The following is a 14,338-nucleotide window of genomic DNA, read 5'->3' as shown; positions in this document are numbered from 1 at the left end:
CGTTTCTGTCTCCGGCTCTGTCACTTTACCCCTTTCCTGCTTCCCTACCGTCACCCCACTTTTCCTCTATTTCTCCCCCCTCTCCCTTTGCCCCATCCTCAGTCCTAGATAAGGAGAAGCTCCCCAGAGTGGGGACAGGGACCTAACCAGGCCATATCGCTGGGGTGGCGAGGGTGCGGAGCTGGGCAAAGACATAGAGCGAGATTTTCGTTCTATATGGAAGGAGACAACGGGGATTTTGTTGGAGCAAGGTCCCCACAGGGGCGCGGGTTTAGTTGGATAAGCATTGCCTGGGCCTGTGCTCTGGTGGCGACAGACCGAGTGCTTGGGCCTGTGACCGAGAAGACAGGAGCCGGATCTAATTAAACTCGGCCCCAGGGCCTCGTGCCCCTAGCGGGAGGTGAACCTCACCTGTCTAGCTGCAGGCCCCCACCTCCTACCCCACCTCGAGGCTGGACATTGACTCACTAAATTGGGCAGGTAGAGGAGCTTGGAATCTACTGGGCCATTTCTAGACATATGTACACTGGCCACATCTACTTTCATCGTCTGGCTCTGGGTATACATCTCCCTATCTAAATCCATGGACCTTTATAATAACTCCTTCCCTTGTTGTGGTGCTTTCCAAATACTTTGACATCAGCTGTCTGTCGTTAACCCTGTTTACACATGAAGAAACAGACTGCACAGGACCAAAGACTGAAGTTGGTCATGGTCTGGGTAGAGGTGGGACAGCTCAATGGTCCTGGCCTGGCCCAGGTTCCGCCCCCATTCTACCCCCAAGCCTGCCACTGCAGCATACTCTCACAGGATTAGTGATGGGGTACCCCGGTGCCCTGGGTGATGGGAGTTCTACTGCCATTTTTCCTCTCCTTACCCTCTCCCAACGCCCCTTTCTCTCACGTTCCTTTCCTGTAATTCCATAATTTCTCTCCTCCCCTTCCCCCCCTCTGCAGATATTCATCCTTTACCTGATTTCCTCTATTTCTGCTCCTCTTAAGGCCTCTTTCCCCATTGTCCCTCCCCTTGCAGTAGGTTAAGAGAAGAATTTGTCAGCCTCAGGAGGTCTCTAAGTCTCCCACTGTGTTCTGGATCCAGCATCAATGACCCCCACCACGCCCCAATCTGTTCTTGTGCTGGATCCCCTGCTCAGTCCCTGCCAAGCTCTCAGACGTTTCCCATTTCGATCTCTCCCCGAAATAGCTGACCGTGTACGTGCCTCCTCTCCTCACCAGTCGACAGCCGCCCATCTTAACCAAACACCTGCGACCCCTCCCCCACCTCTGTTCCCCAGCCCTTCCTCTCCACCTCCCTGTTCTCCCTTTCAGGCTGCTGAGTTCTGCCGGAGCCCCCAGGTTGATCGTGCCTCCCTCATGCTGGAGCGCCCTAAAGTCCCACACATCTGCAGGCTGCTTACCTTTCACTCTGCACCTGCCTGAAGCCCAGCCCCTTCCCTGGGTTCCCATCTCCCCAAACCCAGCACTTTGGCTTTCTGCAGAGGAGCCTGATGCTTACTCAGAGTATAAGACCTGGACCATCTGTCCTGGTTCTAGCCCCACATCAACTTTTCTCCTCCCTCCGTCTCTGGAATAGCCTGGGCTCAAATCCTGACTCATCCATTTACTAGGGGTGAGACCTGGAGCCAACAGTCTTGCCTCAGCTTGCACATTTGTGAAATGGCAAGCCTTATATGGGACCTCTGTGGGGATTAAATGAGATCTAAGTTTGTGATGCGCAGGACCAGTGCCTGACTCCAGAGAGGCACTCGGTAAATGTTACACTCTCTGCCTTTGCCCATGTAGGAAACCTGGGAATCATCCTCAAATCCTCATTCTCTCTCATCCTCCTCATCCTTCCAGTCACCAAGTCTTGAGGTCAAGCACTTCTCAAATCTGTATCCTCTCCCTTTTTGCTTCTTTGCTGGCTAACTTCATTCTTCACAACTCAGTTCAGCTCCTCTCAGAACCACCCCGGAAACCCTCACCACCTCTCACCACTCTGTCATAGCTTTCACCTGCAGGGTGGCGCTGTCTGTGTCTGCATCTTGTGGAGAGATTGGTCCAAAACATCCCCAGCCATCTCCCTTTTACCTTCCATCTCTCTCTTTCCTCTTCAGCCTACTTCATCTTCATGTCTCCCTGTCCTCATGCTTCCCTCACTCTGTTAACTTTTCTTCCTCACCACCAAGCTTCTTGAGTAGCTTTCGTCTCTCTCCAGATCCCTTATTTCCCCCTTGACTCAGTAAGCCTTTGCAACCTGGCTTCCATCCCATCATATTAGGAAAATGGCTTGCAAAAGCTCCAAAATTTTTATTATGGTGCTATTACAACAGAAACATGTGCTTATGGAGATGATAATAAGCACAACCTTGTGGCATTATTGTCACACTGAATGAGTTATAATCCCCACCCAGTGGCCTTAGAGCAATGCCTAACATGTAGTAAGCACTTGATAAATGTTAGCTATTATTTTATAGAGCTGTTCTGTCCAATATGGAAGCCATGTGGCTGTTGAGTGCTTGAAATGTGGATGGCCCAAACTGAGATATTCTTTTTTTTTTTGAGATATTCTATAAATGTAAAATACACACCAGATTTGGAAGGCTGAGTGTTGAAAAGTATTATCATTGTTATCAATATTTTTATCATTAATATTTTCTATGTTGATTACATGTTACAATAATAATATTTGGGGGTTAAATAAAATATATTATTTTTATCAGTTTCTTTTTACTTTTTTTTTTTAATTAATTTATTTATTTATTTATTTATGGCTGTGTTGGGTCTTCGTTTCTGTGCGAGGGCTTTCTCCAGTTGTGGCAAGGGGGGGCCACTCTTCATCGCGGTGCGCGGGCCTCTCACTATCGCAGCCTCTCTTGTTGCGGAGCACAGGCTCCAGACGCACAGGCTCAGCAATTGTGGCTCACGGGCCTAGTCGCTCCGTGGCATGTGGGATCTTCCCAGACCAGGGCTCGAACCCGTGTCCCCTGCATTGGCAGGCAGATTCTCAACCACTGCGCCACCAGGGAAGCCCCTCTTTTTACTTTTTAAATGCAGCTACTAGAACATTTAAAATTACTTATGTGTCTCACATTATATTTCTATTGGACAGAGTTGCTATAGAAAATACAAGTAATCCAAAAGAGAGAGTGATGGTAAATGGATGTGGGGGAAGGGAAAACAGAGGTCTTATAATTGTCAAATCCTCCTACCCAGAAACAGCATCATGAAATTCTTATAGTATATCCTTCCAGTTCTGTGTATATGCACCTCCCTTAAAAGCAGGGCGGGGGGAGTCATACTGTACACAGTTTTGTAATCTGCTTCTTTATAAGCATCACAAGCATCTCTGTATCCATTAAATATTCTCTATTGTTGACATTTATGCTGTTTACAAATTTTCACTATTTTAAACAAAATTTTGACCAAGAGCTCCATAGCTGTATCTCACTATATATCCCTGAGTATTACTTTTCTATACAAATTTCTAGAAGTAATTTCTAGAAAAGTAATTTCCAGATATGCAATATTTTAATTCTTTTGATCCACATTGCCAGTTTGGCTCTGGAAATGTTGTACCCATTTATTCTCCTCTGAGAGAGTTTAAAGGTTTCTCTTCATCCTCTGAAATGCTCATCAGGACTCCTTATTTCCAAATCCCACTCTTTCTAGTTATAATTGTCCGTGGGCTCTTCACATTTGACTAACTTCAACTCCCTTTTCTTTTGGAAACTCTCTCTTCCCTTCACTTTCCTAACAAGGTACCTGCCTAGATCTGCAGCCTCTGGGACTAGCTCCTTCATGGGCTTCCCTTTCTTCTCCTAACTGTGGGTGTCCATTAGGCTCCCTTGTCTATTCCAGCCTTCCTATCTATCTACCATCTATCTATCATCTATCTATCTATCTATCTATCTATCATCTATCATCTACCTATCTATCTATCTATCATCTATCTACCTATCATCTACCTATCTATCTCTCATCTATCTCTCATCTATCTACTATCTATCTATCTATCTATCTATCTATCATCTATCTACTATCTATCATCTATCTGCTATCTATCATCTATCTTTTTCTATCATCTATCTATCATCTACCTATCATCTATCTCTCATCTATCTACCTATCATCTACCTATCTATCTATCTATCTATCTATCATCTATCTATCCATCTATCTATCATCTATCTACTATCTATCTGTCTATTATCTATCTACTATGTATCTATCATCTATCTATCTACTATCTATCTATCATCTATCTATCATCTACCTATCTATCATCTATCTATCATCTACCTATCATCTATCTATCTATCATCTATCTATCTACTATCTATCTATCATCTCTTTTTCTATCATCTATCTATGTATAATCTACCTATCTATCATCTATCTATTTATCATCTATTTATCATCTATCTATCTATCATCTATCTATCATCTATCTACCTACCTATCTCTCATCTATCTCTCAATCTATCATCTATTTATCTATCTATCTATCATCTATCTACCTACCTATCTATCTCTCATCTATCTATCTATCTAGCTATCCATCTATCTATCTACTATCTATCTATCATCTATCTATCATCTACCTATCTATCATCTATCTATCATCTACCTATCATCTATCTATCTATCATCTATCTATCTACTATCTATCTATCATCTCTTTTTCTATCATCTATCTATGTATAATCTACCTATCTATCATCTATCTATTTATCATCTATTTATCATCTATCTATCTATCATCTATCTATCATCTATCTACCTACCTATCTCTCATCTATCTCTCAATCTATCATCTATTTATCTATCTATCTATCATCTATCTACCTACCTATCTATCTCTCATCTATCTATCTATCTAGCTATCCATCTATCTATCTATTATCTAGCTCTCATCTAACTCTCATCTATCTATCTATCTATCTATCATCTAACTCCCTAACATTATTTACTCCCACAGCTTCAACCAGTACCTGATACAGACCCCTTTATGTGTTTGTAACACCAACTCTTTATTTTTCCCCAGATCAAGTCACTAATTTTTCAAATGTTTGTGAGATGCCTTCCCACAGGCTCCTTAGACACTCACAATACCCTCAAACTGAGCTCAACATCTTCCCGACCAAATTTGCGGCTCTGGCTTAGCCTCTTCTGAATCGACCCCACCTTTCTCCAAGACACCCAGCAGCTAGGAGGCATCTGTGATATCTTCCTCTCGGTCAGCACCCTGAGCATCCAGGCTTTGCATCCATTCCTTCTTTACAGTTCCCCCTGCCACTGGCCTACTTCTGGCTCTTGTTACCTGTCCCCGGTGATCCTCTTATGATAACCATTTGTGGTCTCTCCTCTCTACGATTCATCTTACACGTGGCTGCCAGATTTCTACAACACAACTCTATCCCGTTAAAATGTTTTCACACAACTGTGGGACCCAAGCCAGTTTCTTTACCTCTCTGTGACTCAGTTTTTCATCTGCAATCTGCAGATAATAATAGTACCTGGAGAGTTGTTGACAGAATTAAAATGAGGTGATTCACGTATAGCTTTTAACACATAGAGTAAGCACTCAATAAGCATCAACTATTAATGTCACTATCTCCAATAAAGTTCAAACTCCTTAGCTGGGCATTCAAGGCCCTTCATGAGCAAGTCCTTACTAGATCATGTCCTCTGCTCACCTATGGGTAGCCGCACTGCAGCAATACTGCTGCCACCCAAGACCTTTATCCAGAGACCTCTTGCTCTCTGTGAACTCCCTACACATTTCCCCGTGCTAGCCTTGCTCAAAAATGTTACTCTAGAGCATATGTCAGTCCATCTTCCGAGAGGAGGAAAATTGTCAAAAGTGCATGAAATCAACTGTATAGAATGCCAACTTCATGAGAACTTCATTTATTGTGTTCACTGCTGTGTTCCCAATACCCAGCATAATTGCCGGGCATATAATAGATGCTCATTCAAGACTGTTGACTGAGCATATCAATTTGAAAAACATAATTTAAGATTATGTTTGTTCTGAGACAGTTTAAAAATGTAAATTTTCATCACCGTAGAACATAATGAAGAGATGATCCATGCTCTGTGAGGCCTGTGATGAAAGGAGAGTTGGACCTAGGCCTCTTCTTGGAAGATTTCTTCTTCAGAGCTTCCAACTGATGGGAGAGGAATCCCAGACACTTTGAACTTGAACCCTGCCCAGTAATTGCCTAAACCCTTGAGTGGGGAGGACTATAAATTTTCCAGTGTGTCTCTATATTGTAAAATGTGTGAACTTGGAGCAAATATCTCTTTCTTCTGGGAAGACCACTTTGATGGCTGCCTTACTTTTGCAAAGACAAACAGAAGACTTAATTCTTAAATGGAGCAATTAGAGATCCCATGACTCAGTGTTCTGCGTGATGATATAAACGTCTTCTCTCTAATAGGATGGTATCTTTGCAGATTACTATTACTTCAGGGAAGTGTTTCTTTTCAACATATGGGTCTAGGCTGCTCTGTCCCTGAAAATTAGAGCTCTTTCTTGGGAGTGTGGATGTGTTCTTATTCAAACAGTTGTTCCATAGAACTGGAAAATGAAGGGCAGGGAGATCTCTATCTTCACCTCCCACTGATAGAGGGGCCTTGACCAGAAGTGCCAAAGCCCACCCTGAGCTATTGATTCTGCTGAATACCCACTCAGAATATCAATCCAGAAGGAATATTTTGACTTTTTATTATAAAAACTTGCAAACATACCCCAAAGTAGACGAAATAGTATAGCCCACCCATATTCCCTGTCACTTAGATTTTACAATTACTAACATTTTTCCATTTTGCTTCATCCTTTTTTCTCTGAAGTATTTTTGAGTAGATTACAGGTATCATATTTCACCTCTAAATATCTCACTATGAATCTCTATGGGGAATTCTTTTTGAAAAACCAAGACATTTTATTATGTGAAATTTCAAACATACTTTGTAGAGAGAATGGTATGATGAATCTCCACATGTTTATCACTCAACTTCAATTATCAATCTTTTGCCAGACTTAAAGACATCTTTTTGAATGATGGCTGAGTTGGCACAAAAATAAGGAAAAATCCTTAATTGCCCAGAAATTATAGAAACTTGAATTGAGACAAGGAAGTGAGTTCTGAAGCTGGAGTTTCTGTTGGAACAAATCCCAGTTCACTGGTGGTCCAGAACTTGGGCTTTAAAGGGCCACAAGTGACAGGGGGACAAAGAATAGGACAGGAAGTCAGATCAGAGATCTTTGAAAGGTGACATCTTTACTGAGTGAATGAGAAAATATTTCACCTGCCACAAAAGGAGGTGGTAGACATATGAATATGGCTTAGCTTTGGCTCTGTGTGGAAGGGAAAAAAAGAAAACATGTTTTCTTGAGAGGTCCTAACCACAGCCCTGGTATACTTGGATTTGGGGCCAGAAATTTTAGGAGGACCTAAAAGATTCCACGCTGAAATTTAGTATCCACTGGCAGAGGCAAACAAGCTTCTTTGGAGGAATATACTTGAAAGCCAAACTTTATTTTTTTATTTTTATTTTACATTGGAGTATAGTTGGTTAACAATGTTGTGTTAGTTTCAGGTGTACAGCAAAGTGATTCAGTTATACATTTATATGTATCCATTCTTTTTCAAATTCTTTTCCCATTTAGGTTATTGCAGAGTATTGAGCAGAGTTCCCTGTGCTTTACACAGAGTTCCCTGTGCTATATCCTTGTTGGTTATCTATTTTAAATACAGCAGTGTGTACATGTCAATCCCAAACTCCCAATCTATCCCTCCCCGTTCCCCTTCCCCCCAGTAACCATAAGTTCATTCTCTAAGTTCATTCTCTAAGTCTGTGAGTCTCTTTCTGTTTGAAAGCCAAACTTTAAATAACTTCCCCAGACAAAGTTCCAAGGAAGCTAAACTCACAGTCAAAAATCACAAAATACACAGGGAAATAAACTACCATGAGAGTTAGCAGATACTACAAACTACAAATCGGACCTGCAGAGACAGCATATGTTAGAACTATCAGATATAGAATATAAAAAAATTATGTTTAATATGTTTTTAAAATAAAAGAGTATTAAAAAGAAACTAAAAATACCTAGCATGGGTGTGGAAAATGGTACAGCTTTGGAAAATTATTTGGCAGGTTTTCTTTGTTGATTTTTTTGGCTTTTTTGGCCATGCCATGTGGCTTGCAGAATCTTAGTTCCCTGACCAGGGAGTGAACCCAGGCCCCGGCAATGAGAGCGCTGAGTCCTAACCACTGGACAGCAGGGGATTCCCTTGACAATTTTAAATAAAATTAAAATATACTCATTCAGCCATTCTTCTCCTGGGTATATACCCAAGAGAAAGGAGTGCATATGTCTACAAAAAGACATTATTCATAATCATCAAAACCTTGAAACAATCTACATGCCCATCAACAGTAGGGTGAACCAATAAATTATTAGATTCATACAATGGAATTCAATAAGAATGAACAATGGATCATGTAACAACATGGATAGATCTTAGATATATTATTGGGTTGATAGAAGTCAGAATAATGGTTACCTCTGAGGGATTCCTGCCTGGAAAGTAGCAGAGTGGAACATTCTGAGGTCCTAGAAATGTTCTGTATTTAAATTTGGGGACTTCCTTGGTGGCGCGGTGGTTAAGAATCCGCCTGCCAATGCAGGGGACACGGGTTCGAGCCCTGGTCCGGGAAGATTCCACATGCTGTGGAGCAACTAAGCCCATGAGCCATAACTACTTAAGCCCGCACGCCTAGAGCCTGTGCTCCACAACAAGAGAAGCCACGGCAACGAGAAGCCTGAGCACCGCAATGAAGAGTAAAGCCAGCGCGCAGCAGCGAAGACCCAATGCAGCCAAAACTAAATAAATATTTAAAAATAAATAAATAAGTAAATAAATTTGCTGGTGTTTACATGGATACACACATATGTAAAAATTCATCATGAAGTACACTTAAGATTTATGCGTTTTACAATGTGTAAATTATACCTCGGTATAAACAAAAGGGACCTAGTCAATTTGGAAAAGTATAAGGGAGAAATATAAACTAAAATCACTGAAATTAGACACTCAATTTATAGGAAATTAGTAGATTAGACATAGCAGAAGAGAGAAATCATGAACTGAAAGACCTAAAGAGTTGAAGAAATACACCACAAAGAGAGGCAAAGATGTAAAAATTATTGAGAGGTTAAGAGATATGCAGGATGGTCCATGAAGATTATATCTAATCAGGATTCTAGAAGTAGAGGATAGAGGTCATGGGGCAGAGGCATCATTTGAAGAGCTAATGGCTAAGAATTTTTCAAAATCGATGAGTGACACCAATACTTGGATTAGGGAAGGCCATTAAATTTCTACAAGATAAATAAAAGAAATCCACACATAGACAATGTAATTGCAGAATACATAAGGAAAAGAGATCTTAAAAGTAGCCAGAGGGAAAAAACAGATTATTACAAAGCGATGACAATAGGGCTGACAAGCGACTGTCAACAATGGGTGCCAGGAGAGAGTGGAATATATCTTCAAAGTACTGAGAGAAATTAATTTGCAATCCAGAATTTTATTGCTAGCAAAAGTGGTCTTTCAAGAAAAGGAGTGAAATAAAGACATATTGGGGCAAATCAAAAATGAAAATTTCTACCAATCAACTTTCACTGATGGAATTTCAGGGAGAAGGAAAATTATTGCAGAAGGAAAGTCTGAGATGAAAGGATAATGGTGAGTAAAGTTAATATAACAAATACTGACTGATTCAAAAATGGGCAAAGATTTGAACAGACATTTCTCCAAAGAAGATATACAAATGGCCAACGAGCACATGAAAAAATGCTTAACTTCACTAATCATTAGGAAAATGCAAACCAAAACTACAACGAGACAGTACCTCACACCCATTAAGACGGCTACTATCAATAAGACAGAAAATAACAAGTGTTGGCAAAGATGTGAAGAAATTGGAAGGCTTGTGCACTGCTGGTAAGAATATAAAATGGGGTAGCCTCTGTGGAGGACAGCATAGCAGTTCCTCAAAAAGTTAAAAATAGAAGTATTATACGATCTAGCAAGTCTACTTCTGGGTGTATACCCAAAAGAATTGAAAGCAGAGTTGTGAAGAGATATTTGTACATCCATATTCATTGCAGCATTATTCACAATAGCTAATATGTAGAAGCAATTCAAGTATCCATCAACAGATGAATGAATAAGCAAAATGTGGTATATACATACAATGGAATATCATTAAGCCTTAAAAATGAAGGAAATTTTGCAATATGCTAGGACATGGATGAACCTTGAGGAAAATATGCTAAATGAAATAAACCAATCACAAAAATTAAATACTGCATGATTCCACTTATATAGGATACTTAGAATAGTCAAAATCATAGAGACAGAAAATAGAATGGTGATTGCCAGGGACTGGGGCGAAGGGAAAATGGGGAGTTATTTTTTAATGGGTAGAGAATTTTAGTTTTGCAAGATGAAAAGAGTTTTGGAGATGGATGGTGGTGGTGGTTGAACAACAGTATGAAAGTACTTAATACCACTGACCTGTACACTTAAAAATGGTTAAGGTGGTAAATGTTATGTTATGTGTATTCTACCATAATAAAAATAATTTTTAAAATAAATACATAAATAAATAATAAATAAACAAATGATGGCATAGCAAGTAGTGTGTGTATATCCTAAAATATGTCTTTCTGGCAAAATAAAAACTTTGCAACACACCAATCTAAAATATAAATATTGACTATAAAACCTTAATGCTCCTGTATAATTTGTAGGACTAAAAAAACCCTAAATATTGAACAATAGCACATTAGTTGGGGTGGAGTGGTAGCCAATTAAAGCATATTTGGATCATGTATTTTTCTGAAGAAAGGTAAAGAGAGTGATTAACTTTAGATATTTGGAAGTTACATATGCCTGATAAGATGTCTAGGGTAACCACCAAAAGAACAGAAACAGGGTATTATTTCCAAATTAATAAGAGAGGAAAAAATAGAATTTTCAAAATCTAGGATGAAAGATAATTAAAGAACAATAAAATGTCTTCTTAATAAAAACTGTAGTCAGTGGGAAAATCTGAAATCCATGGTTTCTAGGCTATTGCAGTAGAATGCCACTAGGCTGAAAGAGCCCTGCTCTGGGACATTAATCTGGTTAGAAAATAACTGAGAAAACATGGAAAGTGTCATAACAAGAAGTGTTAGAGAATCTGTCATTGGCATTCTCTTCTTGGAGATGGAACACAATCACTGAGCAATTCTAAATAAATAAATCACAGGAAATTAAAACGTGATGTCAAAACAAAAGTTTGAGTTTCTATATTTCACAAAAATTTCTAAGAGTTCACCATCAAATTATGATGCCAATAGTACTGTGAGGAGTAATCACGTATTTCACCATCAAGAGTTAATCAGGGTTGAGGTGAGGGTTGGTATAGAGAGTAACACTTTTCAAGCCAAGGTTCTGTACATGGTTTGAAATTTATGAAAGAAAGCAATAGGCCTTTTCAATCTGAAACTACCTTCAGAGTACAAAAACTTCAAGGAGAATTAAAATATTCTTTTAAAACCTTTGTATCTGGATTGCTGATAGATGGGACAGAGCATTGTAAAAGATGTGTTAATTTTTACCCATTCTATGGAATGGGTATTTTTGTTATTCTGCTAACAAGAATTCAGGAATGAAAAAACCTGAAAAAATTACTCGAAATTTCAGACAACCAGAAACAATGTGGTATAGTTTTTTAGTAAACATCTACTTTTTGGTGACATTGTCTCTTATAAACTTTTATTTGATTAACTGAAGCATAACGAGGAAAGTAGAAGGTATCTACAGTTGAAAATGAAAACTGTGTGTATCAAGGGGATAGGGAATCTAATTTGTGAACAAAAGGAATTGTTTTGAATTGGAAATCAAAGAGAAATATCAACTAATTTAAGTTGGTTTCTACAAACTGTGCACACTTAATATGAAACTTAGGCAAGTTGCTTAATCTTTCAGTGCCAGCTTCCTTTTTTGAAAAATGGGAATAAATCACAGAACCTGCCTTGAGTATATAAATGCAAAGCACATAAAATAGTGTCTAGCACATAGCAAGTATTTAGAATTATTAAGAAAATAATATAGACATTGTTTCCTTAAATTACTCATGAGATACAATAAGACAACTGATGGTATAATAACACTAAACTCTCAACCTGTGCAAGCTTCCTGCAGAAAATGTCCCAGGCCATGTTAATTAAGCAGATGTTCCTGGGTGCCATGGCTATGGATGAGATCACGGGGAGGCTCTTATATGGGATTATTATGGAAGCTGATTTTAATAAAATGCGTGGCTGTATCTACATGGAAGCTGTTGACACCAGTGAAAGATTTAATGTTGTTGCCACAACGTTTACGGAGGATGATCCAAGAGCTTTATGCACACATTGTCATGCACGTCTTGGGGATTTAATGGTGTTGAGGTTTGTTGGGATTGAAAGAAGTCCGCAGTGATCTCAGTACTGTCAATTCTTTGCATGACACTCTTCATGCATCTCTGAAAAGCTGGCAAATGTTCAAAACATTTGTAAGCGGAGTGAAGGCATAACACACAGGAAGCTCCAAGGTTGTTGAAAACATGTTGGATTGTTGGTTATGATTGAGGGACTTCTGCAGATTATTCAAACATGCGAAGTTGTATCAAGCTATTCTTGAAATGCGCAGGCGGCTGGTGCGGTGAGGCTGATTTTGGTTTCCAAATTTGAATTCACCTTTGTTTACAAATTTTAACAAATTTTAAGCAAAGGGATAAGCACTGCAGGCATTTTTTTTTTTCCTAAAGATCTTCCAATGAAGCTATAGACATTTTTCTCTTTGCCATCAAAGTTAGAAGCAAAATTTTATGGTTTATCATCTGAGAGAAGTGATAAATATTTCAAAGCTATTTGGGATAGAATGGAGAAATTATGCCAAAAAGTAATCCCCAAGGATTTCAAACTGGGAAAAATTGTTTTAAGAAAAAAAAAGTTCATGGTAATTCAGGTAAGACATTTCTGCTACTACATAAAAAAGTATAATAAATGTTTATTTCTAATAAATAGTAGTCATATTGCTAAATTTGTGTTTTTAAAACCAGTAATAGCTGGTTAATAAAATGAAAGAAATTTCAGAAACACTATCTTGTGGAACAGTATATTAAATGAAGCTAAAAATGTGCAAGAATTTTCAGTGTGCCTGCCATGCCCACCCTTCCATACACCCCTACTGTCCTGGGTGAACCACAGGCCCTCCTGCTGGCCACAGCTGATTGGACTGAGGTGGTCACCATAAGCTTGCTCGTGACCTTGATTTGGAGCTGGGCTCAAACAATGAGACTGTCTCTCAGGCATTTGAGTTAAGTGACTCAGAGGGAAATGACACCTGGTAGTGGGCAGAGGGGCAGAGAGTACAACAATCTGGAAGGTGGGGACAGAGCCTGGAGCCCCTGAGGGCTGGGCCTCCGAGTGAGCCCAGGGTAACAACAGCCCATGCAGAAAGGCCATCCTGGCTTCAGGCCGGGGGCCTGTTGTACTTAAGGTCAGGAGCACAGCCGTATCGTGGGACTGCTCCACCTGTGTCTGTCTCCTTTATTCTCTGAGAGCACTCATCATGTTTTGTTATCTCGTGTCCTCCTACTGCAGATGTTCACCAGGCTTCTTGGTAAATGGATTAATTAGGATAAGAGGACAGTTAGGAAATTTGCTGGGTGAGGTATGTGATGAGTGTGATAGATACTTCAGGAGAGGACTCTCGACCTTGTACTGGATCCCCTGGCAGGTGGCCTTGAGTATTGGTGGCATCAGTGGCAGGGAGGGGCCTGGAAGAAGACCGTGAGACAGGCTTGAGAAGTCTCAGGAGCCTGGGGCTGAGGACAGGGGCCTCTTAATGTAGACACTCATCCCTAGGAGAGCAGCCCCGTGTGAGCCCAGTGCCTCAGCCCCAGTGCTTCAAAGACATCGGCCATGTGGCCTCATCCACTCTTAATAGACCACGGGCCACCCAGCTAGCTGGTGTCCCTGTCCTCACATACCATACCCCTCAGTGCTTCTGCCTTCCACCTCCCATCAATGCGAACCCTGCTCAACATTCAAGGCCTCTTCTAACCTCACTTCTCCCAGGCAGCCTTCCCCACCCTCCTTCCCCTAAATGGTGCCCTTTGGAGTCTTCAGGCCTCCACTCAAGCTTGAATTTGTTAACTCAGGAAAGGCATGTGGCACAAACTCGGGACTCCCCGGGACCATAGCATGAAAAGAAGAAGGCAGC

This window comes from Eubalaena glacialis, chromosome 14 (assembly GCF_028564815.1).
Source record: "Eubalaena glacialis isolate mEubGla1 chromosome 14, mEubGla1.1.hap2.+ XY, whole genome shotgun sequence".
Taxonomy (NCBI): Eukaryota; Metazoa; Chordata; class Mammalia; order Artiodactyla; family Balaenidae; genus Eubalaena; species Eubalaena glacialis.
This window is presented reverse-complemented; position numbering follows the sequence as displayed.